Raw genomic sequence first — 26,973 nt, forward strand, 5'->3', positions numbered from 1 at the left:
CTATATTCATGGGCGTAACTGGGGGGGCAGCCAGGGCATGTGCCCTAGGCGTCACTGGGGGGGGGGTGTGCCATGCTAGTGCCTGCTACCCCAACCCCATTGCCCACCTGCCCAGCCCCAAGGCCCCTCAGCCACTTGCCCTCCTGCTTGCCTTGCCCTCCAGCCTAGTATCAGAGCTGCCTGCAAACTGCGACACAGATCCTTCTCTCCCTGCCTCTCAGCTGATCAGCAGGTGGGTGGGGCTTCCAGAGAGGTCTCCGTGCAGCCCTCCCTGAAGCCTGAACTCGAGTAGGCCGCCAAGCCTCAAGGAAGGAGGAAGGCAGAGTGGCCACCACAGCTCTCTGCGGCAGACCCTCTGCCCAGGCCAGCCAGCCCAGCTTTTGCCAGGTAGAATGTGAATTCCTTTTTGTGGTTACCCCCCCTCCCCCCTATATATAGGGATCTGCTTGTCATAGGGCTTTGATATGGGGAGGGAGACTGAGAAGTCTCTGAATATTTAATTTAAAACAGATTGGAAAATTTGCTAACAAAAACAAAGACTTTCTAAAAAGGCCTATAAGTGGCTTGTTTCATGGCAGAGTATTACAAAAACTTCTGGAACAAACAATATTATATTCATTCATTCATTCATTCATTTTTAAATGCACTTATATTCAAGTTGTTTTGCAACCCAGAAGGTCTGAGTGAGAACTGTGAAGCATGTGTTATGCTTTTATTTTATTTTATTTTTTATTTTCCTTGTGTGTGAACTGCTCTCCAATAACTCACAGGGACTTCAGGGTAAATCTGGCCAACATGTGAATGAAGCACCTCCATTCCAGAGGAGATGTGTGTTAAAGGGCTTTAAAAGCCCTGTGTGAAAAATCTCCTGTAATCAAACTCTACTGAATTTGTTCAGAATTCTGAGAAAACAGACATAGGCTCATACTCCATGGTGGAAAGTCTCCTTTGCTAATCTGCAGTGAGGGGGCCATTTTAATAATTAGTGTTTCTAGTGTGTTCTAGGCATTAACAGTAGCACAAATATATAGTACTCAATGTATCTCACTATATATATTGTAAAGTGTGCATGTGTGTATTCAGTGAAATGTATTTCCAGGCAGTATACTTATTTTGAAATATCAGACTTAAATCCTTGGGGGCCTGGGCTGTGTGGAGGCCCTGGACTTTGAGGGGCTGGGGGCCCATTTTAAAATCTTGTCTCTGCGCCCATTCCAACCTTGCTATGCCCCTGGCGGAATAGATATTACACATGGGTTTCTGTACAACACCTGCACAGAAGAAACTTCCATGTAGAAAATGTGTCTCTTGTAAACTGACCCTGAATTTTCCATCCATGACTGGGATATCTGAGAGTTAGAGACAATAATAAAAGAACAGCACACCACTTGTGACAGGAAGGGGCAAATTACAATGATTTCTTAGTTTGGCAGGGGCTGGATTTGGCCCTGGCAGAACTTGGCTGTCTGCTCCTGTTGCAAATTCCTCTGTCTAGTGTGGCAAACTAATGTATCCTCCTCCCTCCTGGTGCCATAGTACACACTAGTGTGGTGAATGCACATATACCCCTTCATGAGCCAACAGTCATCACAAAACAAAGGCTGGCAGGAATCATTCACTGATTTATAGGCTCTCCCAGCCGTCCGCCACCTTCTTCTTCCCCTATTTTGCTAGTGGCTATTTGGGCAGGTGATCCTCTAGGCCAAAGTCATGTTTCTTTAAAAGCATGAGATGCGACAGAAAATGACACTTGGAATCTTCACATAACTCCTGACTGTTGTCCTAAGTCTTTAACAGAGATGGCTCATGTTTTCAGGTTTTGATCAGCAACCTTGTCTAGATGGTACAGTGTTCCTTTTAACAGGGATTTCCTGATATTGTTGACTACAAGTCCCATCATCCCTGTTTGGACAGAGGTTCAATTTCAGTGCTTGCCCTAGGTGCTATTTTCCCTGTCTATAACTAGATCTCCTTGAACTGCTGGTGGAGTTTGTGTGTGGGTGAAAAGGGGAAAGGAGTAGCCTCTCTAAAGTTGAAGGGGAAAATGTCTGTGCTTTAATACAGGTCTTGGCTACCTAGGGGGTTGCAATTGAGAGCCCAAAATACAGACTTCTTCTGTAATCTGACTTGTATCTTTTAAAGGGCATTTGTCAAAGCATCTGCACTTAATCAAAGGAGATTTGCCTTCCAGTTAAAAGTTATTCAACAATGAGAACATAATTGATAACTGAGCACCATAGCCTATCAGTTCATGAAACCCTGACTGTCAACAGAGGTGATCACAAAGCTGACTCACTGGCACACACAGAAGTCTGTGTGAATTGCAATTGCAGCATTTCCAGCAGTTATGAATGAGTGCCAGAACTAATCTGCACCAAGTTCTGTTTTTGTGGATCATCAGTTAGTTGCATGACTACCTCAGGTAACAGGGTCTAATCACCTGACTACCTAGGCCCATAGGATCAAAGCTAAAAGTCAACATGAGAAACTAAAAATCAAGGAAGTAATTTGATTATATGTATTTAGGCTAAGGAATGTCTGAAAATAATTGTTCTACTTTGCCACAGTTTGGAAAATTTTACATTGGTGTAGTTATTATGGTTTCTCTAACATATTTGGATCAGTGCAAAAAGTGTCTGTAGAACAATACATAAAACTGTATGCTCCTTTAGACAAAGAGGTGTTCATAAAGAAATTTTTTAGGGCAATTGCCTGAGTAGAGAGGGAGGGGGCACATCACTGTGTCTGGCATTCACTCCCTTATTTTGATAATAGCTGGGATGAAATGAGCTGAGAAGCTTTGTTTAGGTCTGATCTTACATGGGAAGAAGAGAGCTAGCATTGCTTTCCCTCTTGTCAACTCTGATTTGAGTCTGCCCTGCATCTATCTCTGCCTATGCTCAGATGCAATCAGAGAGGAGCATTTCCTTTAGTCCATTTTTAGTTACAAAATGACCTGAAAGGGACCATAGGGAAATGCCTCGCCAGGATGACCTTTTGTGTGGAATGCAGCCAGTGTTTCTCTTCCAAGCAAGCTAAGGAAAGAAAATGGCTAAGTGACTAAGTTTGAAAGTACACTGAATCTCCCCAAATGCTGTAACTATTAGCTAGTAGCTAATAACAGATGTTACTTAAAAGGGAAAAATTCTGCCAGTTGCCAATTTGGCAACCCTAAGGTCTAATCTCACCTACTACTGCCTCAAGAATTTGATACAGATCACACAATAACTTTCAAAGTTATTAATCTCAAAGTAGTTCTTAATGCCAGTCTTAGAAATGACTTGTGGAAGAAATGATCCAGTGATCCAGACAAGGCAATTGAAAGTATCTGTTGTTTGATATTGGTAGTTCTTTATAAAAATCTATTTCCTTTCTTGCTGCTCACTCACTTGGTTTCAGTGAATAAGAACAGAATATATAGGCTTGTTCTCCAGCTTATGATTGGAGCTTCCAGAAGACATTCTGGAGCCATGAACCCTCCCAAAAATGGATTGTGAGGGTGGTGGAAATACTGGCAGAGGACTGAGAGGTAATTGTGTGTGATCTAGGTCAGTGGGTGCAGGCTAACAGCACAAACCATTTGATGTAGAACCGGTTCGCATCTAACAGGGCGAGTTCGGCAGCTCAATCATGAACCAAAACAGGGCCAGTTATTTTATTATTGCTGTTAAATTTATATTTCATTAAAATATAAATTTCATTAAAAGCAATCCCAAGGCAGTTTACACAGAATTTAAAAACAAAATTGTAAAAATGACAGAATAAAAATATTAAGCTAAAATATAAAATAAATCTGATTAAAAATTAAAAATTCAAGCATAAAAACAGTACAAAATACAAAGAAGCAGCAGGAGAGACAATCATATAAAAGCCTGGGTAAAAAGCCCAGACTTAACATGCTTTCTAAAAACTGTGATGGAGACCAAGGATCAAATAGCCACCGGGAGAACATTCCAGAATCTGGGGGCAGCAACAGAGAAGGCTCTGTCCCACGTGCACGACAACCGAGCCTCCCTCATTGTCGGCACCCCAAGAAGAGCCCCCTCAGATGACCTCATCAAGATTTAGGTCCGCAATCAAACAGGACAAAGCCCAGTTCAATGTTAACCAGTTCTACATCGAGGAGGAGCAGCAAGAAAGGTTGTTTAAGGTTCTTACTGGGCTTGTTGCTGCTTGCCACCCCCTAATGAGTCCCCCCCCCGTACTGCCAAATCATCATCTGGATTGTTCTTTAAACAGGCTGTCCATTCAGCAGTGGCCTGGTTCCGACCTCTGCACATATGCAGATACCGTGCAAATAGCTTAGATGCATCCGTGGAGGCCCTAACTGAGCCGCCACCATGTGGGCAGCCTGTTTAAAGCACAATCTGGCTGTCGATTCAGCTGTACTGGGAGGTGGCAAGTGGCAGTGAGCCAGGTAAGAACCTTAAACAACCTTTCTCACTGCTCCCCCAGCCCTTGACTTATAAAGGGGAATCCTCAGTGGATTCCCTTGTATTGCTGCCTTAACTGCTGAACCAGTTCAAATGAATGGACCAAACAGGTTTGGTGGAATGCAGTTCAGATTCAATTTGAACTGAACCATGTTCTTGGGTTCTTGCACACCTTTAGTGAAGGCAGCCAACACTGATAATCTGGGATTTGATCTAGGGCGGAGAAGGCCACAGACTGGGATTGTTTCTCACTCCAATCACATCTGGCATCTCTAAAACCCACACAAACAATTTCTGGGGCCATGCACAGCTCTAGAATCTTGACTGAAAGTTACTTCTGATCATGAGAACCAGCCCAATATGTAAAAAAAAAAGGGGGGGGGGAAGGTATTTATCAAAAGGATTCCAAACATTCAGGTGAATTTATATCTGAGCCCTTTGGTTATTAAGAAATGGGGAGAAAAGAAAATGCTTCATGGTAAAAAAAAATATAGATATCATTTGAATGAACTGCAGATCTAAAAGGCGAGGACTGGATCAATATTACAGAGTGGGATCAGATAGTGCATAATTTTAAAATAATATTCAGGATGTTCTATTTGATTAGAAGATGCTAACTTGAACTTTATGTAACAAATTTTACATGTGACATGTTATAAAGTTAAATGAAGTGTAACATTTTGTTAAATTATTTTAAAACATTTCTTTCCTTGGCATGTTAGCATTTGGAAAAGAACCTGAGGATTTTTCAATGTAGAGCCACCTAGCTTTGTGTTGCTAAAATGGAAGTACTCCTTTATGCTTTTAGGAAATGTGTTATGGCAGCTAATTCAGTTTTTGTGACTTTGGCGTGACGGTACATCTACACAAAAGTATAGCAGAAAAGGGGCATAGGGTCTGGTAACCTAGGGCACTAATATGCATGGTGCATATTAATCCATGATGCTCCTAGTAGGAATATTGATCATGGATTAAAATCACCCATCCACATAATTACTTACTAGCATCCACAGATGCTGGTTTATGAGGTCATGAGAAGTGGAACAGAAGAGGGGAAAGGGCATTGTATACAAATATAATTCAAAGTAGTTCCTTTTAACAAAAAAGAATCAGATAAGGAAATGTTGGTGAAAAACAGCCAAGACAGCTGGGGATAAGGGAGAAAACAATGACAGCTAGTCACCTAGAAACAATTTGTGTTTTACTGTGTGGATGCTAAAGAATGATCCAGACCCTGAAGTTAACTTCTGGCCACTATTTTGTTGAGTGGAGCCATTTTTTGGATTTCTTAAAAACAAAAACAAAAAACCTACGATTTTTTAAAAACCCCAAAATGCATCACTGAGGGAGGACAGGATGCCTCCATGTTTGAAGGAGGCAATTGTTAGACCTTTGCTTTAGAAGCTTGCCCTAGAGCCCTCGGTAATGGATAACTATAGGCAATAGCGATGTGTGAATCAATTCAGGTACAAATCAATTTGTATCCAAATCAAGCTCATTCAGGCGATTTGGAGACAGAACAAACCACCCCTGTGGTCCGTTGGGCTAGATTCAGGTCCAAATTGAATCGTGCATTGATTCAATTTGAATTGATTCGATATTCAGATTCCTCCCATTAATTCTGCCAGATTCTCAGCTTTCATTAAAAAAACAAACACCATCAAATCAAATTTATTATTATGTTCCATGACCAAAAAACAACAAACAAGGAATAAAAAACCAAACACCTTGTAGAAGTGGAGTTATGGAGCAAAATGTGTAGTCACTATTTTTCAAGTGCTTGGATTCTTTGGTGTATAAATAACTTTTCCTTAATGAATCTCTATGAGGATTATTTATTTATTTATTTATTCATTCATTCATTCATTTATTATAAAACACAGTTTTGTTACTATACACCTTCATTTCTTCTATTCATTGTTGGCACTGTCTTTGGACAGTGGGAGTGTGACTCTATTGGTTCTTTTGGACCTTTCTGTGGCTTTCAGTACTATCGACCATGGTATCCTTCTGGATTGCTTGGGAGTTTTGGGAATAGGTGGCACTACTATGCTGTGGTTCCATCCCTATCTATCCATTAGATTCCAAATGGTGTCACCTGGATATAGTTGCTCTCTGAAACGAGAGCTATTGTATGGTGTCCCTCAGGGCTCCATCCTATCTCTGATGCTTTTTAACATCTACATGAAACCACTGGGTGAGATCATCAGGAGATTTGGAGCAGGGTGTTATCAATATGCTGATGACACCCAAATCTATTTCTCCATGACATAATCATCAGGAAGTGGCATAGCCCCCCTAAATGCCTACCTACAGCAGTAATTGACTGGATGAGGGATCTAAATTGAAGCTGAATCCAAGCAAGGCGGAGGTACTTATGGTAACGGGCCATACTGATAGGGACGTGATCTTCCTGTTCTGGATGGGGTTACATATTCCCCAAAGGAACAGGTACGTAGTTTGGGAGTGCTTCTGGATCCAGGCCTCACTCTGGTTTCTCAGGTTGAGGCCATGGCCAGGAGTGCTTTCTATCACCTTTGGTTTATACGACAGTTACGTCCTTTCCTTGAGGATAACGATCAGAACTGTTTTGCACTCTTTGGTAACCTCTAGGCTTGACTATTGCAATGCGCTCTACATGGGGCTTCCTCTGTATGTAGTTCAAAAACTTCAGTTGGTTCAAAATGCAGCAGCTTGATTAAGTGTAGTTCCTGCCCACACTTCTGCTGAAAGGCATCATCTCATACTACACGGAAGATGGCAATGGTAAATCCCTCCTGTATTCTACCAAAGACAACCACAGGGCTCTGTAGGTCACCAGGACCCAATACCAACTCGACGGCACACTTTACTTTAAAGCAATTGCACTGGCTACAAATAGGTTTCCGGGCAATTTAAAGGTAATTACATCTTTACCAGCCTTTAAAAGAGCCCTTAACACGCACTCTTTTAGCCAGGCTTTTAATAATCTTTGAATGTGTTAAATTTTAATTGTTGGTTTTATTCTGTTTTTATTGTGTTTGTTTTTGTAAAACGCCTAGAGACTCTGCAGTCAGGCAGTGTATAAATTAAACAAATAAATAAGAAAGAAATAAAATTGGGAATGGTGGGGGCATTGCTGGAGACCTTTGGAGCACAGTATGGCACTTTATTTCTCTGCTGTTTTTTTTAGCTACTTTCTGCCCTGCAAGAACCTACCCCCCCCCCCAAGTTCTACTCAATATCTCATTATCCACAGTTTTGTTATCCATGGGAATCGGTGGAAATGGAACCCCTGCAGATAACAAGGTCCATCTGTAGCGTTATTTAGAAGTGTGTACCTACAACTGCTTATGCTTCATAGACCTGATTGTCATGTTCAACTTTCTTCTCTCAAAAGCAAATACAGTACTGTATGTCATTTTTTTTTTAGCTTGCCATGTTGTTTGATAGAATGATTTTAGCTAAGGCACACCTAAACTTGGTTATCCTTTTTGGTGAAACATATCTATTCAATGGTGTAAGTCTAGATGCTTCTGTAGTGTTCATATAACCAACAACAGATAAATCAAATATTTTCTTTTCTATTTTTAAGCATTTAAAAAGTAGTTTATCTTTGTCAACTGCATCAAAGAATAAGTGCTCTTAGCTGCAAATCCTGTTCAGTGCTGACATTTTTTGTTATGACTAGGCAACTACCTAATTTAAGTGAACACATAGTGCCTGTGCTGTTCCATCTCCCAAGTTCCTTACATAACGCTTCTGTTTTTATTAATGACAAGAGAATGCTTGCTTTCCAGTCATGGCATAATCTCTCTTTTTGTTGTTGTTTACTGCTCTCCCTTAAAAAGGTTTTATTCAGCACTTTATGTCAAGTGGATGATATGGCTGCTCCATAATAGCATTATGCCCTGAAGCTTCAAGCACTCATAACCACTATCTGTAAGATTTTGCTGACAGAAGACTTGGGTAGATTTACTTCCTACCAGCCTTGGTTCACGTATTGCCTTTACAATGAAGTATCACATGGATGACCGTTCTCTGCATGTTTGGAATTCTGAGAAAGATCACCTTCATCTTGGTGGGAACAACTAGGGGTAAAAGGCTTTTGGGATTGGTGTTAGAATGGTTTGTCATCATTTGCTTATGTAGAAAAGTGCTGGAAACTCTACTCCATGTCATTCTTATCCATCTCAACAGTCAAGTTGAAAGTATAAGTTATTTGCTTTGGCAGAAATCAATTTTCCCTAATCAAAAAGATTAACCACTGCAGGGACAGACTGGGAACTCTAGATTAACCACTGCTGGGACAAACAGGTAATTGAGAGGGGTGGCCTCTCAGCTCCAGGCGGTCTTGGAGGAAACTGATTATCTAGACCCATTTCAAACTGGTTTTTGGGCGGGCTGTGGGGTGGAGACTGCCTTGGTCGGCCTGATAGATGATCTCCAATTGGCAATTGACAGAGGAAGTGTGACTCTGTTGGTCCTTTTGGATCTCTCGGCGGCATTCGATACTATTGACCATAGTATCCTTCTGGAACGTCTGAGGGTGTTGGGGGTGGGAGGCACTGTTTTACAGTGGTTCCGCTCCTACCTCTCGGATAGATTCCAGATGGTGTCGATTGGAGACTGTTGCTCTTCAAAATCTGAGCTTAAGTATGGTGTCCCTCAGGGCTCTGTACTTTCTCCAATGCTTTTTAACATCTACATGAAAGCACTGGGAGAGATCATCAGGGGATTTGGAGCTGGGTGTTACCAGTATGCTGATGACACTCAGATCTACTTCTCCATGTTAACTTCTTCAGGAGCTGGCATATCCTCCCTAAATGCCTGTCTGGAAGCAGTAATGGGCTGGATGAGGGAGAATAAACTGAAGGTGAATCCAGAGAAGTCGGAGGTACTTATTGTGTGGGGTCAGAACTCTAGAGACAATTTTGATCTGCCTGTTCTAGATGGGGTCACACTTCGCCAAAAGGAACAGGTTCGCAGTCTGGGAGTACTTCTGGATTCACACCTCTCCCTGCTTTCTCAGGTTCAGGCAGTGGCCAGGTATGCTTTCTATCAGCTCCGGCTGATATGCCAGCTGTGCCCGTTTCTTTAGATCAATGACCTCAAAACTGTGGTACATCTGTTGGTGACCTCCAGACTTGAATGTGCTCTATGTGGGGCTGCCTTTGTACGTAGTACGGAAACTTCAGTTGGTTCAGAACGCGGCAGCCCCACATCATCTCGGAGAGACCATGATACTCCTTTACTGATGGAGTTACACTGGCTGCCAATAGGTTTCCGGACAAAATACAAAGTCCTATTTATAACTTACAAAGCCCTAAATGGCTTAGGGCCTGGATACCTAAGAGAGCGTCTTCTTCGTTATGAGCCCCACCGCCCATAGAGGTCATCTGAGAAGGTCCGTCTCCAGCTACCACCAACTTGTTTGGTGGCTACACAGAGATGGGCCTTCTCAGTCGCTGCCCCGAGATTATGGAATGCGCTCCCTGCTGGGATGCGATCCTCCCCATCTCTGGCAATTTTTAAAAAACACCTGAAAACTCTTCTTTTCACCCAAGCTTTCTCAGCTTCCTAAATTGTGGGGTTTTTAATTTCTGGTTTATTTTTAAATTCAAAACCCGATTTTGGGGGTTTTATTCACTGTAATTGTTTAATTGTTTTTAATTGTTTTTAAATGGTTAATTGTGTTTTAATTTGTTTTAGCTCTTTACTGTTTTAGTGGTGTGTTTTAATTGTAAACCGCCCTGTGCCATTTTGGAAGGGTGGTATACAAATCAAATCAAATAAATAAACAAACTCGATATTAAAGAGACATTGTTCAGGATGATGGACAGATGCGAGCAGCCATGGCAGAACATAAACAAAAAATTGTGTAATTTCATCCATTCATGAACTTCGTATTTGTTCTGTCTTCTTCCAAGAGCCCCTGAGGCCAACAAGGCAAGTTGGCTTGCAGTATGACAGACAGCTCTGTAGATAGGTTGCTCCAACAATAATTAGAGGTAGACTCTTAAGTGCTTAAATCTGAACTCCAGCTTCCACTTCCTGCCCCAACTCCCAGAAGCTGGGGAGCCTTTTGGTTCTCCTTTCCCTCTCTATCTGATCCTGCCTAGCCTGACACCAGTGCTGGCAAGCCAATATCAGGAACTTCAATGGCATGGGAGCACCCAGCTCCTTCAAAGGCTCAGGTTCAAAGGTGCTACTCTGGGAAGGGCTCAGACTCTGAAGAGATGTTTTGAGCAGTTTCAACTCTGGAGTTTTCTCAGGCTCCAGTCTGGTATCTAGGGTCTGGGTCCATGCTGGTTTTGTCTCCTCAGGGTCAGAGTCACTATTCAAGGCAGGGGTCGTGACAGTATTAGCATTTTATTAAATGCAAATTTTATCTGGTCATGTATGGGAATATGTTCAGCACAGTGAGTAAAATGTCAGCTTTCCTTTTTCTTAAAAAGTTAGTTTGTGTGGATCCTCCTCAAAACTATTGTCTACCTGTCTTAATGTTCAGGTTTCTTCAGGAGAGCATTTACAGTCATCCCTTGCCAACTTTAGTTTTACCAATCACAGTTTTAAGTATGTGTGACTGAAATATTGTGACCAGTCTTGCCATCCGCGAATATTTTAGTGTGTTGGGGTTTTTTAAAGTGATCTAGGGGGTGGGGGTCCAGAGTTACAATTTGCTCATTCCTCTTGATGACCCTTGCTTACTCTTGCCAACTTAAAGTGCATTTGAGTGATCTGGGGAGGTTCAAAAAATTTCCAGAGGTTCAGTCTGGTGACTTGATGATATTACGTGGGTTTTGGCCATTTTAACTGGATTTTTTCTTTATTTTTTGGTGTTTTTTCAGTTGTAGTTTTCCATACCCCCCCCCTCATTTCCCATAGATGTTTCACCAATCACAAATCTGCCAGCTGCAGGGTTTTGCTGGAATGGAACCCTCGTGGTTGGAGAGGAATGACTGTATTGTTGTTTCTCTATGTAAACCGCTTTGGAACCTTTTGTTGAAAAGCGGTATATAAATATTTGTTGTTGTAGTATTCTAAGACCCATTATCATTAAGTAAGAACTGCCTCCCATTGCTCCTTAAAATATTTTGCCCCGTTGTACACAATAAAGTCATTATACATGCATTATTTTCACAGAACAATATTTTGACATGCAGTCTTTCAAATAAATATCCCTTTATCCTTCATTTCATTTTTAAAGCATTATATTTTAAGCAGAGACAGCCACTGGTGTTGTGAAGAGAGAAGTCTAGTATGGATTCTTCTTAGTCTGCAATCTACAAATGATCTATTTGTATGGCACTGGAATAGTTCAGTAAGCTATGATGGGGCTTCCAGAAGGCTACTTTAGGGCAAATGATGTGTAAAGCATTGCCTCGGGCACCCTGTCACGGCTGCTTCTCCTGAGCATGTACTTAAAGATGCTGAACTACTAAGAAGTAGGATATGCTACATGTTGGAGGGCATGGTTGTGCCCTCAACTTGTAATTTTTCACACAGCACATTGAGTGCTTTTTGTTGCTGCTTTCTGTAACATGTAGGTAAGGATCATACTTTGTAGCCTAGTTTTTCTTTTCTCCCACCTCCTGAATTAATGAAACACATATTGATCCCTTTATGCATCTGCAAAGTGAGGCACTTAAAGCTCTTATTCTGATAGGAAAGTTTTCAGGGGGGAGAGTAAGCTGAGTGGACCCTTATTCTTCGGGGGGTTTTAACAATGCAGTAAGGCAGTATAAAAGACTAGAGTTACAAGATCTGCAGTTGGGATTATAGATGGGAGTTGTGAACTTCATATTACCACAAGACGTTGTAGTTAGAAGGTTTTTGAAGTGTAAAGGTTGTTTACATCAGCATGTCAACTCACTGGCACTTATGCACTACAAGGAATGAGCAAGCCAGCTGCATGGACAACTGTCTGCCTCTTGGATTGTAGACCCAGAAGTGAGTTTCCTTCCCAGACAGCTGTTTAATAAGCTTTGCCCTAGCCCTTTTATGGAGCCCCCTCACTTTTTGCTCCCCTCTTTTTCAGCTGGCACTGTAACTGTAAAGCAGAATTTAAAGTGATATTCCTTTGTTAAATCTCAAACCATCATGTAATTCACTTTTTTCCAGCAGGGTTTCTTTGGGAAGACTTGCTTCAAAATAATGTCCGTTTATAATAGCAACTATTATAACATCGGCTTCATGAAGCCTACACTCGATATCACTGTCAGAACACTGATCTGGAAAAATGCCCTTGTTTAGATCAAGGCTTGTTTGCCTGGATCCCATTTGTTGTGACACTGTTATGCAGACCCAGAATTTTTTTTTTTAAGTTTCTATACAACACACACACACACACACAGCAAAGTAACACACCTCACACTGAAAGCAAAACCTCAACTTTGTCCTTTCCAAAATCATACCACTGAAATTCATTTTCCTGTAACTAATGTTTTTCCTGTTTCCCATTCTGATTAAGATTATGGTTTCTTAAATTGGTTACTTTCTTTGTTTCTGACAAAATTAGCCACTTTAAGTAATTAATTTACCATGACCTTACATGTGATGTTACATATCACTCTTAAATTGGTATATCTTAGCATTTTTGAGATGTGGCTATTTCTATTTTAGCAGCTGTCAGATCTTGATTCGACATTTTCACTAATGATCCTTCTGAGGCTTTGGGAATGGCTCCCTTACTTATGGTTATTCATCCATCCTACTGCTACTGGTCTGCTGAACTGTTCTGCTTCTTTTGCCTGCATCTTGTTTACTTTGCAGGTTTGGTCATTGTCCATGCCACTCTATTAGAAAGGTGAATTCAGAGGACATTTTCTACTGTCATTCCTTGATATATGAAGGAATGACAGTAGAAAATGTCTTCTGAAGTTAGTGTTGGCCTTGTTGTTTTCAGGCCCTCTATTCTCCCCCACCCCTGCCAAAATCTGGCTCTGAATTCTCTTGCCGGAGTATATTCAGTATCTTGGTCATGTGCACCTTATTAGTTCTTCTTGTGATAAGCCTAAGCCTTTGACTGACTCTTTGGAGTCACAATCTTGATTCTGAAGAGTATCTGTCTTGGGAATCAACCTGTGATTTGAAACCTGGCTTCACACAATTCAGCATATGGTGAACAGTGGATGCACAAGTGTGCATATGTATTTGCTTTCTATGATGTCACATCGGAAAAGGGAACTTGTACCTCTGCCCAGTCATCTGGAACCCATGTATCTCTTCTTGGGGGTGAGGAGGATATGGAAGTATGGGGTGGATATAAGGGGTGGGGTGGATGCAGTAAGAATATGAGTAAAACTCATAGGCAAAAAGCAAATTGTGGTGTTCCATTCAAATCTACCCTTAACTATGTTTGTATTTTGTTGTCTGGGATCTGGCCCAGTGTTCTGGATCTGACACCTACCAGCTTGTTCCATACAAGCTAGATAGGGAAAGAACATAAGGAGACCATAACCCTACTAGCACCTAGAAAATGAGAATACAGGACTGCTGCTTAAGTTGCTAATATGTGTCTTGTAATATAACCAGCTGTCCTGAATTAGACTAGTACCAGTCATGACAACTGACTCTTATTGTCACCCTCTTCAAATGTACATGTACAATATGGGATTGTTTGAAGAATTCAGTGACCAGCAGGGTTTTTTAAGTCAACTCTTCCCAGTAATATGCCAAAGGTCATTGGTGGTGGTTTTTGGTGTGGGATGGAGGGTTTTTTCCTTGTATTTCTTGCAGCCTTTGAGTGGATTCAGAGACATTCATAACCAGTTTTTTGGGGGGAAAGTTTTTGTGGGAGGTCCTATTTGTGATTATGAAGGGATTCCTTTTTCTCTTTGTTAGTTCCTGGCTAGTAACAGTTGTGTGAGGGCTCTGGTACAGATGAGGAGTAGGGAGTGCCTTTTGACATTCAGGAGAGGCTATTACAGTAGTGTCAAGACATTGCTTCCTTCTCTGGTGCATTTTGGATGAGCCCAGGGAAGGGAAGGCAACAATTTGAAATACCACCACAGTGACTGCCCAGATTTCTTCAGAGAAGTCTTAATTTTCATTAAAAGGTAAGACCCCTTCCCCAGATTCTATTGGAGAAAATACTGTTACAATTCAATATTGAATTTTCTACCAACATAGAATAGTTTCTGTCATAGCTTATACCTGTGAAAGAATCTTTGCTTTCACTTTGTATTTTGATAATCAAAGTAAGTTGCTTTATTAATACTATGACTACTATAAATATTTATATACCGCTCTTCAACCAAAGTCCTTAAAGCGGTTTACATAGATGTAAATAAATACATATTTACAGCGTGGTAGTGGTTAGAGTGCTGGACTAGGACCGGGGACACCAGAGTTCAAATCCTCATTCAGCCATGATACTTGCTGGATGACTCTGAGCCAGTCACTTTTCTCTCAGTCTGACCTGCTTCACAGGGTTGTTGTGAGGAGAAGTTTAAGTATGTAGTACACCTCTTTGGGCTCCTTGGAGAAAGAGCGGGATATAAATGTATGACAACAACAACAACCCCCAGTGAGGCAGTACCTTGGCATGGTTGTGGGGCTTGCGTGCTCTGAGGAAGGTGAGAGCTATGCCAGAGGTCCAACCATACTGGACAGATCTCACCAGAGGAGCCAGACGAAGAGTGCCTCTCCCATCAACGGTATGATGAGACATAACTTTAATAAATCTATACCGGATCGGTCGTCGCCCAGGTCAACAAGGATCGCACGAGGTGCTGGAGTCCCTGGACATCTGGTGGCAAGTGGGCAACAGGACTCAGGATCTTCAGTTGAGTAACCAGGGCTGGAGACTGCAAGGTTACTGGAAGAAACGTTGCTTAACAAAAAAAAAAAAAAAATGAAAAATGCCAACAAGGAAATAATGATCTGCTATTAAAAGTCTAGTCAAGCTAGAAGAGGTTATTTAAAAAGACTATACCAAATTTGGAAAGAGAAGAATCCAGATACAGAAATAACAGAACAAAGGCTAGCAGACCAGAGAAGATTCATAATAAGAAATAAAGTATTCACAGGATTTGAGCAGGAAGAACTGCAAAGAGCAACACAGGCTCAAGATATGGAAGAAGAATTACCACCAACTGAATAAGTTGCTTAGGTGCAGGTGGAGGAGGAGGTGTTGGAAATAGAGAATGCCACTATTGCTGAACTGCTTAAAAACCAAAACCAGGCAACCTCCCATTTGCCTTCGCTTCAAAAACCTGAATGTCGTTTAACAGAAAAGCAACAAGAACTAAAGCAAAAAATAACTGAGCACATGAACCAAACAACCACCAGGGTTTGACTTCCAGCTCTAAAAACATTTGCCAAAAACCAACTTGCTCAGGTATTAAGAGATGTCAATGCTGCACTTGCAGAAATAACAACCAATAATTTGCAAGAAACAAACCAACTAATGTACAGTGCAGCAACAATAACAACACAAGAGCTGAGATATAAGATCAGTGGACCTGTAAAAAAAGAAAGTAGTACATCACCTAAATGGAAGATTAGATTAGAAAATAAAATCTCCAGGCTTAGACCAGATGCTAGTAAATTGAAAGATATGAAAGACAAGAAGCTGACGAATGAAAACACCAAACAGTATCTGATCCAAAAATACCACCTAGATTCAAGGAAAATTAGAGAAGTCCTGGAAATAATATAGCAGCAAATAACAGCAGTGTCAAAAGATTAGCAGATACGAAGCCAGAATTGCACAACACAGGCAGAATCTCCAATTCCAGTCGAATCAGAGATGTTTCTACCAAAGCATAGGAGTAACTGCAAGAAACATGGAAAGACCAAACAAAGAAGAAACAGTGCAATTCTGGGGGAAATTATGGGACAATCCAATAGACTATAATAAAAAAGCAGGCTGGGTGAAAGAGGTCGAAAAATGTAACCAACAAATGCAAGATCTAATAATAACACCAGAATTAATAAGTGAAATAGCAAAGAAAATTAAAAATTGGGCTGCTCCAGGCAACGATGAACTGCATGGCTTTTGGCTTGTTTTTGGCATAGTTGTTTATGAAGGCTTGTTAGGTGTTTACCTAACAAGCCTTCATAAACAACTATCAAAACAGTTCAATCACATTTTGCAAGGAGGTAATATTGAACAATGGCTAACAACTGGGAAAACTCATCTCATCATGAAAGACCCAGCAAAAGGTGCAGTTCCAAGTAATTATAGACCGATAACCTGCCTGCCAACCATGTTCAAATTATTAACTAGAATAATAGCAGATGAAGTGATGAAACACTTATTAACTAACAAACAGCTTCCAGTTGAACAGAAAGGAAAGGCACAAAAGACCAACTGCTGATTGACAAAATGATTTTAGAAAATTGCAAGAGAAGAAAAACAAATCTAAGTGTTGCATGGATTGACTACAAGAAAGCCTTCGACTCATTGCCTCACACATGGATACTAAAATGTTTAGAAACAACTGGTGTCAGCAAAAACATTCAGATATTTATTTAAAAAGCAATGAGCATGTGGAGTACACGGTTAACAATCAATGGTGAGACACTTGGACAGGTTAGCATTAGAAGAGGTATTTTCCAAGGGGACTCACTATCCCCTCTGTTGTTTGTAATTGCCATGACTCCACTTTCACAAATACTAAACAAAACAGATACCAAACATCTAAAACATCAAGTAAAATCAACCATCTGCTGTACATGGACCATCTGAAGTTGTATGGAAAGTCCCAGTCAGAAATTGAATCACTGCTAAGCACTGTCTGTATATTCAGTAGTGATATAGCAGTGGAGTTTGGACTAGACAAGTGTGCTGCATTAATAATGAACAGAGGGAAAATAAGAAAAACAGAAAGAATAGAACTGCCCAATGGAAGCAACATCAAGGACCTGGAAGAGAAAGAATATTACAAATACTTGGGCATTCTCCAGGTGGATAATATCGCACACACTGAAGTCAAAAGAAGAATTGGAAGTGAATACATCAGGAGAGTTAGAAAAATCCTAAAGTCCAAACTCAATGGCAGGAACACCATACACACCATAAACACCTGGGCTATACCTATTATCAGATACACTGCAGGAATAATAGACTGGACCCAGGCAGAGCTAGAGACGCTAGATCGTAAGACCAGGAAAATAATGACCATCAATCATGCTCTGCACCCCCACAGTGATGTAGATAGGCTATACCTCCCTCGCAGCTCAGGTGGAAGAGGAATGCTGCAAGTCCATCAAACAGTAGAGGAGGAGAAGAGAGGCCTTGCAGAATATATAAAGGACAATAAAGAAGTTCCACTTCAAATGGTCAATAATGAAAAACTATTCAATACCAATGAACCAAAGCAGGCCTACAAGAAAGAACTTATCTTACAGTGCTTGCACATGTAGTCTCCCATTCATGTGCAACCAGGGCAGACCATGCTTAGCAAAGGGGACAATTAATGCTCGCTACCACAAGACTGAAAGGAATTCACAGTAGGCTGCCACAATCCACTTTATTTTAATATGCAACAAACCATTCTCTCCATATATGATTCCTGGGGATCAAACCCTCCCTAGAAGGGGCTGAGCATTCCTAGTTCTCCAGAGGCGTGTGACTAAGGCAGACCCCAAATGAAAAGTAGTGCACTTCACCAACAAGGGTTTATTATCAGATTAAAAGAAAAAAATAAGAGTACATAGTAAGGACAATTGTGTCTTCATAAAGCAGATAGTAAGAGAGAGATGTTTTCATTAACCAGGCAACTCAGATTCAAGCAGTATAATAAAGGAAAATAACTTCCCTCATGCATCTAACTGAACTTGTCCCTATCTTATTACTCACAGGCAGGGATCTTCCTGCTGTCTTCAGCCTCCTGGCTGGACTCTCATTTCCCTAGCAGTTTCTCCGCCAACTACTTCCTCAGGGCACTCTGAGGGCAGAACAAACAAAACAAATCTTTCCCCTCTTCTTCTGATGATGAGTGTAGTTCCCACCCACTCCTCAGCAGCAATATACAGGTCAAGAATCCTTTATCTGGACTCCTGAAATCCAGAAAGCTCCGAAATCCAGACACCACACCGAGGAAAAAAACCAAACCCTGCTTGTATCTTCCGCTTGGATTCTCGACCTGTAGCTTCAACCACTCACAAAGCCCCCAAACCAATCCCAGCCCCAACTCAGCAGCTAACAGTGGCAAAGCAGCAAAAAGCCCCCAAACTAAGCAGCACCCGCAACTCACAGAGTGGCAAAGCAGCACCCGCGGCTCCATTTGCAATGGCGGTTGCCCGACCCCTTCTCAGCCTTGGCTCCTCTTCCCTTCCCACATGGATGGGCACTTTGCTGGCGGCATTTAAGGGCACTTGCAGGCAGGGCAGGGGCCAGGGAGGCAAAGCAGCACCCAGGGCTCCATCTGCAATGGTGCTCCAAACGAGGGAAGAGCCCTCCTTCAGGGCGGAACCAAGCCGGTTTTGTGAATGGGATTGCACTACCACTCACGTGCTTATCAAGCTGGTCTGCAAGAGGGGAAGGAGCTTGCCTGGAAGGCAGGACGGAACTTCAGGGGTTGCTGAGGGGGAAAAACAGTAACCTTTCTTGCCCAAGATATCTCATTTATGAACATAGTCCAAAATCCAGAAGAATCCAGAACACCTCTGTTCCCAAGCAGTCCGGATAAAGGATTCTTGACCTGTAGGAAGATGCTGAAAGGCGTCATCTCATACTGCGTGGGAGGAAGCAATGGTAAACCCCTTCTGTATTCTACCAAAGACAGCCACAAGGCTCTGTGGTCGCCAGGAGTCAACACTGACTCAGAATATTTTACCTTTACCTCTAGATTGGTCCTTCTGATTTGACTTTCCTGGGATTTTTCCCATATTAGGAAAGGCCCACCCCCCAGCAGTTGCCATAAGTGAGGCCTAGTCCCTCAAATACTTCCCATCCAATGAAAAATATCCTTGTAGGGAATACATTCTTGCCGTGGGCCCGTTTATCAGACCAATGTAATACACAGTCCTACATTTAACAAAATGTGTCATTTTTTATGGCACATATGTGTTGAGATCTTATTTGTAGAAACACCAGAAGCCTTTATGTCATACTATTATGGTCATTCTTTTAAGAAAGGAAATAATAAAGGAAATCAAATGGCTGTTACGCAAATGAAATGCAAACTTGCTTGGGATGAAGAGCAAGTGGAAAGCTGATTTGAATCCATTCTTCAAAGCATTTAATGCATTTTTTATTTCACAACAACATAAAAGGAGACACTGCAACATGAAAAGTGGAACACAAGGAAGCAATTCATTCCTGCTGCTTCCACTTCAACATGAATTTTTTAACACCTTCATTGGAAGCCAAATGTCTTCAAAATACTCAGGAAGATTTATAGGGACTCGGGGCTTTTTCATGAAATTTATTGATGGATTTTCATATTGATAATGTAGCAGTGTTTGCTATTCAGCACCAGTTCTTAACATAATTATAGCAATTCATTGTAAATCAAGAGACCGTCAGTGCTAAGTTATAGATGAAGATAAAGTAAGGCTACCATTTCAGGGTTCAGTGGAGGGGGCACAATTCACAGCAAGATTCAAAGGCCTGCTCTCAGAAAAAATCAAGATTAAATTGGGCGGGTGGGAGCAATTTTTAAAGAATATTTATCCTAGTTTTCTTTGTAATAACCAGAAATATAGTGCTTTTACAGACTAATCACATGTGGTTGAAACTGCCCTACCATTCTCCAAAAATGACACCACTGAGAGAAGTACTTTCAATTTGTGTTTATTACAACTATTAGTTAAACTTCTGCATGGAAGTGATTAAATACACAGCCATACAAATAAAACATTGAAATGCTAGTCCATGTGACATTTGTTCAGTAGACCTCGGTCTTCTGTGAGAAAGTAGTAAAAGTTTTGAACTGTTGGTAGTGTGACAGGTTCTGCTGGTCTGGGTCAGTCTCCCCTTACAGGCACGGGAACTGCAATTCATTATTCAGCCCTGGATTAATTACACAGCGCTCTGAGCTGCCACTTGTTCAAATAATGTGGCTGCAAAACCCAGTGCCCTTGTTACAAGCCATCATTGTCAGGTGGTTTATATTGATGCACCATGAGAGAATCTGATCCTTGTTGCTTTCTCACTCAATCGACATTGAATGCTGAAAGAGAAAGGAGATAGTTTGCTTTAGTGTTAGTGACAAAAGGCAGCTGGTTCGCTGAAGCAATTTTTTGTCCTTAAACTCTGACGGAGGTGATTAGGTGGAGCTGGCTTTCCTGGAATTGTAGGGTAGATTTTCCTGTTGTGCTTCAGCTGTCTCATAGTTACAAACGCAATCACAGCACTAAAGGTCCAGGATTACTGAAACTGGTAGAGGCTATCCTGGCCTCTTTGGCTCGTCACTGTCTTCTGAAGTGGATTGGCGTGAATATTAATAGCAATGTTTCAGCAAAAACTCTTAGGCCGAAGTCCATCGGTGGGTATGCTGCTTGATATACTTTGAAATGTAGTCTTATGTCCTTATATTTAACAACTTTATGATTGTAAAACTTGATTTCTTCATGAATATGTTTTTGCTTTACAGAAAGTATCTAGTTGAAAACGTTTTGCAATATTGCTGGGCCACTGATAGTCTTTTTAGGCATCTCTAGTTTGTTAAGCACAGATCTAGTGTTAGAAGTATCATATAAATGAGAGAACAAGCTAACATTTCATCATTTGTAGCCTGTTATTTTAAGCATATAGTTCTTCATAGGCATCAAGGGCGCTTGTATTAAGAGTCTGGAATGAACTATTGATATGGAGTGTGTTTTGACTACTATTACTACTGTGAATATTTACATACCACTTATTAATGAAAGCGCTCAAAGTGGTTTATGTAGGTAGCTATCTATCATGAGACAGACAGATAAAGATGGTTCCCTGTCCCAAAAGGGTCACAATCTAAAAAACAAAAACTTAAAGTAGAAACCAGCAACAACCACTGGAGGAATGCTCTGCTGAGAGTCAACAAGGCCAGTTGTTCTCCCCTACTAAATATAAGAAAATCGCAACCTTAAAAGGTGCTTTTTTGCTTAATCATTGGATCACATAATCCCAGTGCCTTGACTGCTTTGCAGGCCTACTCTAATGTTTTATAATGTATCTGTACTATATTTAAAGATGTGGCATATGTTCAAAGGCATATACAGAAACCTGATCATGTGAGGGAGGATTTTTTATCTCTATTTAGACAGAGGCAAACCATTGCAATACATACTCTGTGTAATGTGCCCAGTTCTGAACCACGTGTGTGTGTGTGTTTAATCTCCCCCCCCCCAGTATTAAAATATCTGTGTATCAAGAAGAGATATTTAAATATCTCAAAGTATTTATTCTGACACTAGTATTTTTAAGCCCGTTATAATAACGGGTGCTAGGTTCCCCCCCCCCTTTATTTCTTCTTCCTTTTCTCTTGCCCTTTTTTTTGTTTCTTTTTTATTTATTTCTCTCTTCCTTTCTTTCCTTTCCTCTGCAGTTACCTCTTTGAAACTATGGTCTACTTTACATTGGCTGTGTAGGAAGTTGTATATCAAGTCAGAGACCCTTGATCCGTCCATCAACCTCACTATTGCCTACTACACTGACTGGCAGCATCTCCCCAAAGTTCCAGGCAGGAGTCTTTCCCAGCCCTCCCTGGAGATGCTGCCAGGGCTTGAACCTGGGGTCTTCTGCATGCAGTAACTTACTATGGAGTAAGCCTTGTTGATAAATGTGCACACTGCAGACTCAGGCTGGAAGTATTCTACACACACCACAACCCATCTCCTTTGCAAGCTGCGGTGCGGGCGGCGACGTGACACAGACACACACTAAGCAAGCCAGCCTTGCCTGGTATATGCTTGCTGTAGTGTAGTAGAGAGAGGCTTGGGTTCGCGAGGAGAAAAAGTGCTGGTGTTTCTCTCCAGTGGGGGAAACAGCGCAGAGAGCCTGACTGAGCTTCGCCCTTGCTGGAGTGAGAGAAGTGCAAAGAGGAAAGAGTTACCTCCTTCAGTTACCTCCTTGTTCTCTCACCTGCTGGCAAACAAATTGAGGAGGCTGGGAGCAGAAAAGCCTTTTTAGAGGAACCCCCCACCCGGAAAAGGAGGCATAGGAAGAAGCTGGGCAGAGGCGCCGCTGCGGCCGCCGGCGCCGGACGGGATGAGGAGGCGGCGGCAAGAGGACCGCCTCCCACGCCTTCCTCCCTGCTGAATTGCCTCCCTGCGGCCGGGTAGGGTGTGCCGTCGCTGCCTCTGTGCTTCTGGTCGGATGGTGAGTGCTGGCTCCGCCGCCATCAGTGCCGCCCGCAACCGCCGTCTTCCCCTTGGCCCTGCCTCCCAGAGTGCCGCCCAGAATGCCGTCCCGATTGCTGCCCGCCCCCGCCGTCTTTCCCTTCCCGGTGTCCTTTCCTCCGGGCAGACAGACGCGGCAGCAATAGAACTGGCCAGCATGGCCGCCTGGTGTCGGTGGTCCTGTCTCCCTTGGGTTGTTCTGGGCCTGCGCTTCGCGCAGGCCCAGAACAGCCCAGGGAGGCAGGGACGCAGATCCCCAACGTTCCAAGGCCATGGCCACTCACTTAGCCTTTTATTATATAGGATAGTGTCACTGACTCGAATTCTTTGACTATGGAGCTGAACTTTTAAGGATAAAGAGCATGTTTCTCTGAGGAAAAACTCCCATACATGACCTATTCAGTTGGATTGGAGCTACATTCAACATAGCACCCCTGGTGGCGCAGTGGTAAAACTGCCGCCCTGTAACCAGAAGGTTACAAGTTCGATCCTGACCAGGGGCTCAAGGTTGACTCAGCCTTCCATCCTTCCGAGGTCAGTAAAATGAGTACCCAGAATGTTGGGGGCAATATGCTAAATCATTGTAAACAGCTTAGAGAGCTTCCAGCTATAGAGTGGTATATAAATGTAAGTGCTATTGCTATTGCTGTAAGTATTATTAACCTCCTTTTTCTATTTTACGGTGGTTTGAATTTTTTTTTTTAAGAAGTGCTCTGGAATTATTTCAACATGCTTTCTTTTAAAAGTATTGATTGATTTTAATAATCATCAAATTATTTATTATTTTACCCTTTTACCATTTGCAGCTGCTTCAAGCTGGGCTGGGAAGGTGGGGCAAGCAGATGCAGAATGGGTTGCAGACATTCTCTCTCTCTCTCGATGTCCTCCTACCCAGGGGCTTCTTTCTTCTTGTCCCATGCTAGCTTTAAATTGAGTTGCATGGGCTGGTCACTTGCTAAGTTGCCGTGCAAGAGAGACACATGTGCAGCCTGGTTTGCGCCCATATGCACTGCCCTATTTCCTTCCTCCACCAACCAGCCCCAATAACACTGGCCGCCATTGCCTTTTACTGCCTCCCTTTTCTCACCTCTAAAATGGCTTTCCTTGCTGCATGGTGCTAAAAGCTGTTGTGAGTTGGTTTGAATGGCAGGGATGGTCTTATGGACTGTCGTGGTGTTGGGTATGTGGCTAGCTGGTGGGCTTCCATTCACCCTCTACAGTGGACCCAGATTTTGTATGCCTGAAGACAGTTACCATTGGATGTGTCTGGATGGAATGCATAGTTTGGCCTAAGCATCAACATAGTCAATAGTTAACACTAATCTAGAAGTTCTTAAATCCTATATAATAAAACACTAAGGTACCTGCGTCCGTGTCTCTTGCAGGTGTTCTGTGCATGCGTGGCGCGCGCGCCGCTCCGCTGGTGAGGAGGCCGCTCGGATCCCCGGCAGCAGGGCTTAAGAGCCCTCCGCCGCCGCTACAGCCCCAAGAGCAGCCGCTCGGATTGGGACGCATCTGTGGCGCCGCCCAGAGCAGCCACTCCGGTGGTGGGGAGGCCGCTCGCCGCCCTGGATCCCTGGCGGCAGGGCTTAAGAGTCCTCCGCCGCCACTACAGCCCCCAGGAGCAGCCGCTCGATTATGCCGCGTCCGCGGTGCCGCTGAGGGAGGTCGCACCCACGGCCTCTAAGCAGGGGGCCGCCCTTGATTCTTGGCGGGGGCGGGCTTAAGAGCCCTCTGCCTCCGCTACAGCCCCCGGCGCAGCCACTCCTATTAGACCTGGCCACGTGCTCCTGACTGGCCTAGGAGCTGCTACAGACATCCTCTCTCCAGCGAGTCAGGGAGAGGACTGAGCCGTCGCAGGCGCGCAGCCGGCTCCCCTGTTCACAACTCTTCTAGCGCCCATTAATGTAACGGGCTTAACAGTCACTAGTGTTTCCATAAGTGTGCAAAAAAGGCCAGTTCCCTAATGTTCTTTTCTGATACAAGAATTGGGTTTCAAATTGAGACTTAAGGGGGATACTTCTGTATTATCTATTAAAATGTTTAGCAACCTTTGCTGATTTTTGGTCTTCCCTACTACATAAGAGTAGTCTTGTTTTCTCCAATTGTTTGCAGCTATTTACTCTGTTGATCTCTTTTAGTGGTTGAAATGACTTTCTTTATCTAGCATGTCATGTGAATTGCTTGCTTGCTTAAGTGCTGTCAAGTCAGTGTCAACTGTTAGTGACCTTATAGATAGATTCTCTCCAGGATGATCTGTCTTACTGATCTAAATGAGGAAGTACTGTTGCCTTTTACACTAAAGAACCTTTTAATCTTTTCCAGTGATTTGAATCTCTGACACACTTTTGCTGATATTGATAGTGGGGATGAAGGTTATTTTGTTGTCTTACGGTTGTATTTGTTGTATTGTTTCATGTATATAACTCACATTCCTCTGAGCTGAAAGGCAGAATAGAAATGTAATAAATAAATAAATAACTTTAATAACAAACTAACAGGGTTGTCAAATAATACTTTGTGAAATGAATTTGAATTTAGATACTGGAAATACTTAACCTATGCAGTGCTGGGTGTGCTTTGCATCCACAGGAAGTAAAGTTTTGCATAGAAGTTCAGAACATTCATGGTATACTCTATACAACCATAGCTAATATGAATTCATACTTGTTATATATTAAATACAGGTTAAGTGGCAGATATGCTTGGCATATATTGGGTAACACTGAAAATATGCAGAAAGAGTAAGCTTCGAAATAGAGCAAGAAGCAGGGGGGGGCGGGGTTGGTTTGGTTTGTTTTTTTAAGAAGTTGGCATTGAAATGGATGAAGACTTAAATGTTACTTTACCTCCAGTCTGAACCAAAGGCTTGCCGGGCTTATGAAATATGCACCCATTTAGAATTCAAGTTTCAGTCCTACATCTTCCAAAGCTCTATATTTCTGAAAGTACGTTTCATTCAGTGGGAATAAACCAATCCTGCTCACTGCACTGTTCCTGCACTGTTCTTGGCTCCAATACCCCTGCTAACTTGGCAAAGAGGCACCTTTTAACGTGGCGATTCTCTTTATTTAGCAGGGGGAGAGTAACTGGCCCTATCCATTACCAACACAGTATCTCCAGTGACTGTTGCTGGTGTCTATCTTATGTTTCTTTTTAGATTATGAGCCCTTTGGGAACAGGGATCCATCTTATTTATTATTTCTCTGTGTAAACTGCTCTAAGCCAATTTTGAATGGCGGTATAGAAATCAAACCAATAAATAAAATAATAAATAAATACCTTGCCCCAAGCATGTCAGGTTGTTTGCCCCACTACACAGGACTGCTGGCAAGAGATTGATTGAGTAATCATGATACATTAGTAGATTACCCAGAAGTAGGTTTGACAAGAGATTTCCCAGATCTGGACTGAGGAGGCCCTCTCAGAGCAGAAGGTGGAACAAGCTTCAACGGATACCCGGAGAAAAGCTCCTCCCTCCACATGCAATGGATCCTGAGCCAGAACCTGCTCCTCCTATAGTTGGTCCTTCTTCAGAGGAACCTAGAAATGACACCAAGGCCCCCAAGTGGGACTACTGTCTCAACTCTGGGACCCCTTCTATCATCCAATAGCAGGTGATGCTGAACAAAGCTCAAGCTCCAGCATTGCAGGCAAATTGCTCACCTGTTTTGAGGTCTCCCTGTCAAAGGGCTTATGCAGGAGGAGGGGGGAGGCCAGCTTTGAGGCCTGCCTCAGATCAGGACCAGTTTGAGCTTCGGGAAGGTAGGGGTGGGATGTGATTCTGGCTCCCTTGAAACTCCTGGCTCCATTTAGAGCCTGACCTTTCGCTGATACAACAGGTCCATACAGAACTTCTTTTTATAACTTGCTCCAGGCAAATTTGCCCCAGCTTGCACCCTGTTTTTCTTCCTTGCGCCTTGGCCTGAGCTCCAATCTTAATCCTAATTTGTTCTTTCAGTCTACACAGGCCCCCACTTTCCATCAAACCCAGGCATAGACAAGGTTGCACCCTGACCTAAGCTGGTTAAAAGCGGTGACATGACCACCAATTTCTTTCATTGTTTATGGTGTTTTTAATAGAAATAAAGACAGAGACAGTGACTGCCTTTGTATACCTTTAATAGTTGGGTATTACACAGTAATACCAAGGGTTAAGACTGCCTTGGTCGGCCTTTTGGATGATTTCCAATTGGCTGTTGACCGAGAGAGTGTGACTCTGCTGATCCTTTTGGATCTTTTGGTGGCTTTCGATACCATTGACCATGGTATCCTCCTGGGTTGC

The 26,973-nt window shown here is 42.5% G+C and overlaps 1 protein-coding gene and 1 long non-coding RNA gene across 7 annotated transcripts in view; one reads left to right on the plus strand and one right to left on the minus strand.

Annotated features, from left to right (window-relative positions):
* Positions 1-26,973, plus strand: part of MID1 (midline 1) — a 325,882-nt gene that overhangs the window by 188,899 nt on the left and 110,010 nt on the right. The window contains exon 1 of one of the 6 annotated variants that reach the window (XM_053308272.1): positions 20,696-20,854. The exons of the other annotated variants lie outside the window; for them this stretch is intronic. The gene's annotated coding sequence lies outside the window, so the exon portion shown is untranslated. Of the gene's footprint in view, positions 1-20,695; positions 20,855-26,973 lie in introns of those variants that run through there. 6 annotated transcript variants of the gene reach the window in all.
* LOC128350264 (uncharacterized) lies at positions 20,145-23,105 on the minus strand. Its single transcript, XR_008319218.1, has 2 exons — positions 22,432-23,105; positions 20,145-20,539 (listed from the first exon to the last, which is right to left on the minus strand). It is a non-coding gene; the product is annotated as an uncharacterized LOC128350264 (long non-coding RNA).

This window comes from Hemicordylus capensis, chromosome 3, assembly GCF_027244095.1.
Source record: "Hemicordylus capensis ecotype Gifberg chromosome 3, rHemCap1.1.pri, whole genome shotgun sequence".
Classification (NCBI taxonomy): domain Eukaryota; kingdom Metazoa; phylum Chordata; class Lepidosauria; order Squamata; family Cordylidae; genus Hemicordylus; species Hemicordylus capensis.